Genomic DNA, 6,254 nt, shown 5'->3' with positions numbered 1-6,254 from the left:
ACTTAATTTGTGCAAAGTATTGCTTTAGGTTTTCAGTATCTGAAGAACAGTATGTTCCATGGGAAGCGAACATGGTACTCTCCAGAGGTATACTATCACTTTCATCTTTGGCTATTTTGACTTCAGCTTATGAAAGTCCAATAGCAAGTATCAGGAGGGTGGATTTATGCTATGTGGTAGCAAAACCTTAAAGAAAAATGGCAGTAGTGAGAAATTACCTACTAAGTACAGAATATAGAATGATACAAACCGTTCATAGATAATAAAAAAAACTCATCTGTACATTTAAACATTGATTACATCCAAAAAAATGCTTGAATTATTTTATCTGCCTTCAGCTGTGTGCAAAGCTGTACTTGTGGGGGGGGGGAACCCTAGATGCAACATTCCAGGAAATGTACAGGGTCAAGTGAGGGGGACCTTACTCTCTCCACTTCCACTTAATTGCTCTAACTCAGGAGATGAGCTCGGTCTGTATGTACTACTGAATAAGGTGGTAGAGCAGGCTGTGTCCCTGGAAAATTGGGAATTCTATCTGGTAATAAAATGTAAATTATGGCAGAAGGAGACAGTATAGTAATAGATCATATTTATTTTTGAAGAGGGGGGAAAAAAGAAGAGGAAATATTTACATATAGTTCCAAGCAAAAACTTTGTGGCTTGGCACCTGAGCATAATGGTGGGTACCAGACATGGGAGCTAAAAATGGCTACCATACAGCTGCAGAATCTTGAAGACTAGATTTGCCTCTTTGCACTTTTAAATGATGTGTGAATGTTTCAAAAACTGCAGTAAAAAATGGACTTACACCACATTTTCAAGCCTGCCCCCCCCCATCAGTTCTGAGTTACACTCAGTGTTATGGCTACCAACATAAAGATAACTAGCTCTTTTGGAAGGAGATCATTGGTTTGATCAGAACATGAAAAGCAAACCTAAAACTGGGCCATGAATTATCACACCCATAGTACCTGTATCCAGATAGATTTTACAGCTGAGCAAAGGCACAAAGGATGGATATAAGTGCCACATTCCTCACAGTGCCTCCAGCAGAAGGATTTGGGTGTTCACAAGATTTGTGACATTTTCACTAGGGTATAGTTCCAGGGCTTTTCAGCTGGAACTGTTCTGGCACCTCTCAGATAGGCACCATTGCCATTATAAGAGAACCAAGGGAGGCGTTCATAGTAAGTTTGGCACCTCTTCTGGAAAAGTAGCACTGTGTTAGTTTCACTCATCTGTACATTTTAAGTGAATTTTACTGGATGCTAGAGGAGGTAGGTGAATAGTTTAGAAGACCAGGAGAACTCCCATGAGTGTTGGCAAATTTCCTTTCCTAGATCTACTTCCCACACGGTTCTAAGAACAGATGTGGAACAGAATGTCACTCCCAACAGAATTAGATATGAGAAACCATGCCTCCGTAAGAAGTGACAGACCCTTCCAACATCCTCTTGAAGGCTGTTAAAGGCACAGTAGCTTGATCTTTCAGAGCCCTAACGGCTTGCTTGTACCTTTTGAGACTGAGGAATGTCTGCATTATTGACCGAAAGGGTAAAATTCAGAAGCAACCCAAATTTGTATCTTTTATTGGCTCCCGGCAGAGCCTGTAATACAAAGAATACAAAATGGAAGTTTCTCTCCCCACTCTTAAACTAAATTCATCTGGAAAGGCATTTCAAACTACCAAACTTATCTTCCAAAGCTTTACAGGGAAGGAATTCTGTAAGTGGTAGAGTAGGTGCCTAATGTCTGCTGAAGTAGATGGGATGATTTAAAAAAAAAAAAAAGCCAAGTGCTTCCTCTTAAGGGAGAGGGTGACCTGCAAGTTATGTAAGGACCAAGTTATTTAAAGGGCTTTGTACGTCATGGCCAACTCTTTGAATGGTGTGCAGGATAGGAACCCTGGTGTAATAGTGCTCCCGGATGGTCAGTCCCCTGTAAGCTGAGCTGCGTTCTGCGTCACCTGACCTCCGTAACCCACATAAATCAGGCAAGTTAGGCAACTTAGTATGACCACATACTCTGCATAATTCTTTTATTCATCCTGGGCAGTGTCAAGAAGCTCCTCAAGGCTTGAGTCTCTTCCCCTGGCTTCTAGAGACCTTACTCAGCAACCGCTCTGGCTTCTGAGATTTCACCTTTCAAGCATATCTTTGTGGTTGCGTATGCTAGGAATTTAGTCTTTATGTAAAGAGGGAGCGAGCACATACCCCCATGTCCTGTGAAATTGTTGTATTCAGCCAACATGGCAAGGGCTCATATAAGGTAAAGGTAAAGGTACCCCTGCCCGTACGGGCCAGTCTTGACAGACTCTGGGGTTGTGCGCCCATCTCACTCAAGAGGCCGGGGGCCAGCGCTGTCCGGAGACCCTTCCGAGTCACGTGGCCAGCGTGACATCGCTGCTCTGGCGAGCCAGAGCCGCACACGGAAACGCCGTTTACCTTCCCGCTGGTAAGCGGTCCCTATTTATCTACTTGCACCCGGGGGTGCTTTCGAACTGCTAGGTTGGCAGGCGCTGGGACCGAGCAACGGGAGCGCACCCCGCAGCAGGGATTCGAACCACCGACCTTTCAATCGGCAAGCCCTAGGCACTGAGGCTTTTACCCACAGCGCCACCCGCGTCCCCGGCTCATATAGTAGACTTTTAAGGCGCTGGGACTCGGCCTGCAGAGGCAAAACTAATACATATTACAAAACTATACATATTACAAAACTATACATATTACAAAACTAATACATACGGCTCATATAGTAGACTTTTAAGGCGCTGGGACTCGGCCTGCAGAGGCAAAACTAATACATGCAACCCTCTAGTCTGCAGTACAATGGCAAGATTGTGAGGATGCTATTGCAGTTGCTAGGTCTGAATTTGGATAGCAAGTCTAAAGGCATTTGATGTTCTGAAAAGTGCCCCAAGCTACTTGGGCAGTTTGGTGGCTCCATTGCAACAATGTGATTAGGTAAAGAGGACCCCTGACCATTAGGTCCAGTCGTGACCAACTCTGGGGTTGCGTGCTCATCTTGCTCTATAGGCCGAGGGAGCCGGTGTTTGTCCGCAGACAGCTTCCGGGTCATGTGGCCAGCATGACTAAGCTGCTTCTGGCGAACCAGAGCAGCGCACGGAAACGCAGGGACCGAGCAACGGGAGCTCACCCCGTCGCGGGGATTTGAACCGCCGACCTTCTGATTGGCAAGTCCTAGGCTCTGTGGTTTAAGCCACAGCGCCACCCGCGTCCCTTAACAATGTGCTTAAAATCCCATAATTGAAGAGTGCTTTCTAAAGCAATACCGTACTCGTCATCACTTGAGCTTTGAGTTAAGTGGAACTACTGCACCTGTTGGTCCTTTTCTGTTATAAGTCTGTCATCCATGGTCAGCCACCTCCACAACAGAGAACTGTGTATCCATGCTTACCTGTCCAGTGCTGTTGCTTAATGCCAGGCAAAACAACTCACCTATGATCTGATCATGGGTGAGGTGACTGATCTTGTGCACATAACTGAAATATGGGTAGGTGAATTGGAGGGCCCTGACCTTAGCTTGTGTTGCCTATCTGGGTATTTGGTGCAGTATCATGCAAGATTGGAGCAACAGGGAAGGGATGTAGTGGTTGCTGCATTAAATTTCATCATTCGTGCCAGAAGGGCCAGCCCATCTGGGAGCTGGATGTGAGGGTTTGTACCTCTGCTGCGTGGCAGATACAGGCAGGGATGTGGTTGGTGTCCTGTCTACCCACCTGCCTGACTTGGTGGAGAATTTCAGGATGTTAGTGCTGAGGGACTTCAAGATCCATGCAGGGCCTGTTGTGCCTAGGCCTGCTCAGAATTTCATGGGTACCATAGGGCTGTCTCAATAAATTGTGCACCCAACACATACTGGTGGTCATGCCCTAAATATCATCTTTGCTACTGAGTGATTGGGGAAGGATCTGGTGGTGATTATCACCCCATTGACCCAAGAGAGAGATCAAATCTGATGTATTTCTGAATGATCTGGGGGATTTTTCAGGCAGCATGGCTGTTGCTTCGGTTGAGGCCCTAGTTTCATTTTAAAATGGCAAGATAGGGCCGTTGACATGATCACTCCTAGACCAATTACAGAATTGTTTTCAGGCTGCTTTACTACAAAAACAGGTTTGGTCACCCTGACTGATCACTTTTATTGGCAGAGAAACCCTGCAACCCTGTGAATTCTTCTTGATCTCTGAGACATTTAGTATCATCGTTGAACATTGTGCTCTGGAACAACTCAGAGGGTTGGGGTCTTGGAAGCACCTTATTTCTGTAGTTCTTCTCTCACCTGCTAGGTCATTACCAGAAAGCAGTACTTGGATACTGTTGCCCAAGCCTGTGTGTGCAGAAGAACCTTGCCCAGCCTGCCAAAGGACAGAGCCATTGGGCAAGTTGAGGATTCTCAGTGTAGAAAACATTCTAAAGGTCAGGAAGCTTTTAATTCCCTCTCGTTCCAAGAAATGGTGTACAAAGACGCATATACTGAACAGCTATTACCTGTCATATGCACAGAATCCTGACAGGTGTTGTGCTTGCTGGCTGCTTCTGCTGAAAAATATTTCTGTAAGCAAATATGTAATTCTGTCACATGATGGGGAGCGACAGCAGCCCTAGCAAAGGAAAACAAGTTGCTGTATGCTGATTGAAGGGAAGGCAGGAGACCTTGTTTGCGGGGCTGTTTTCTCGCTCTGCACAGCTGGGATGCCAGGCGAGCTAGGGCCTCCAAAAATAGGGTCTGCTTTGTAGATTGTTTCAAATGGCTTTCTACAGCAAAATTGAAAATATATATGCAAATATGCACAAATGTGTTTGGCAGTATTCAAATGACAGTGTAAAATGTACACTGATCCAAGGCTAGGTAAGAGCCGAGGGTTGGGCCCAGAGGCAGGGGGAGTTGTGTGACGGCATTGGTCCCCGGCCCAATATGTCACTTTAGTTTCTGACACTAGCAGGATGTCTCTCATTTCAAGCTGCAGAAGGCAAACTTTCAAATCATTGCTATGAGGAATACCTGCATCCCAAGTTCTATATATGAAAAGGGCTCCATGTCTGCCTAGTTTATGAAATAAGGCCTCCATGCCAGCTATGGGTCTTTGGGTTGTTGGTTTTAGCTGCCTTCATTCTGAGATGAAAAGCCAGTCTCTAACCCAGTAATTTGCTCATCCTGATCTCATTGTGTAGTGTTCTCATGCTTTGCAATATCAAAGGCAAATGGGACATGCTTTTATTCATTGTCACAGTGTCTGTAAACAGGGGGTTCCTTACAAAACCCAGAATAACAACAAAGCAGAGCTGTGGGATGTCTCATTACTGCTCCTTGCAGTTGCACTGTTTACCATCCAGTGCCTGCTGAGGTACCCAAGGAAAGTAGATTATTCTAGTTTATTTTTACAGAGTCAGACACTTGGCATATTTTTTCAGGAAGAGAGGGAAGATAAACCTCTTCTCATCAGGCTGCTCTGATGTGGATGCTTTTTGGTTGGTGGCCAGTTCTAAAGGGGCAGGAGCACAGATATCATTGGGAATGGCTGTTCTGTCCTGAGCTGGTTACTTCTGGAATCAGCTGGCTGATTGAAGAAAGAAAGGTTTCCAAGGTTGGGAGATGCCTTTCTAGGGTACGTAGGGTTATATCCAGTGCCAGTCATAATGGAGGAGACACACTGAAGTTAATCAGAGTGGCTAACAAGGTGTCTACCTGATGGGATACAACCCTTTGCTGTTAAGTTTGGGATCTGTGAGATGGCAGCACTTGAAGTGGGAAATTGGTGGAAATGCATTGATGTTTTCGAAAAGAGGAAATGCATACATTCATAGTTTCCACCATTTTCACCACATAGTTTGGGTAATATTCTTGCTTACTCAAAACTCAAGATGCAACAAATGCAGCAAGTTAGAGTTATACAACTTAAGGAAATGCATAGTTTCCTTTAAAAGATGTAAATTTTGAAGTTTTGCTATCTGCACAATTTGAACTGAATTTCAGTGTAGAACTGAAGTTCCGTGCACTTCTCTCCTGTGTATATTCTGGAAAACCCACAAAGGTTGCCAAGAGGTTCCAGAAAGCAGGGCTAACAGTGGGCTTTGCAAACAGTGGTTTGCAGAATCTGGGGCTGCTGGGTTCTGGGAGCTACACATACCGATTGTGGAGCAAGCTTGACCCATTAACTATTGCACATTGACAGGTGGGATGTAAATTGAAACCCTGACTTATATTCAAAAGGGGGAGGCCGGAGGGCAGGG

This window comes from Podarcis muralis, chromosome 2 (assembly GCF_964188315.1).
Source record: "Podarcis muralis chromosome 2, rPodMur119.hap1.1, whole genome shotgun sequence".
Classification (NCBI taxonomy): domain Eukaryota; kingdom Metazoa; phylum Chordata; class Lepidosauria; order Squamata; family Lacertidae; genus Podarcis; species Podarcis muralis.
Note: the sequence above shows the minus strand (reverse complement) of the source record.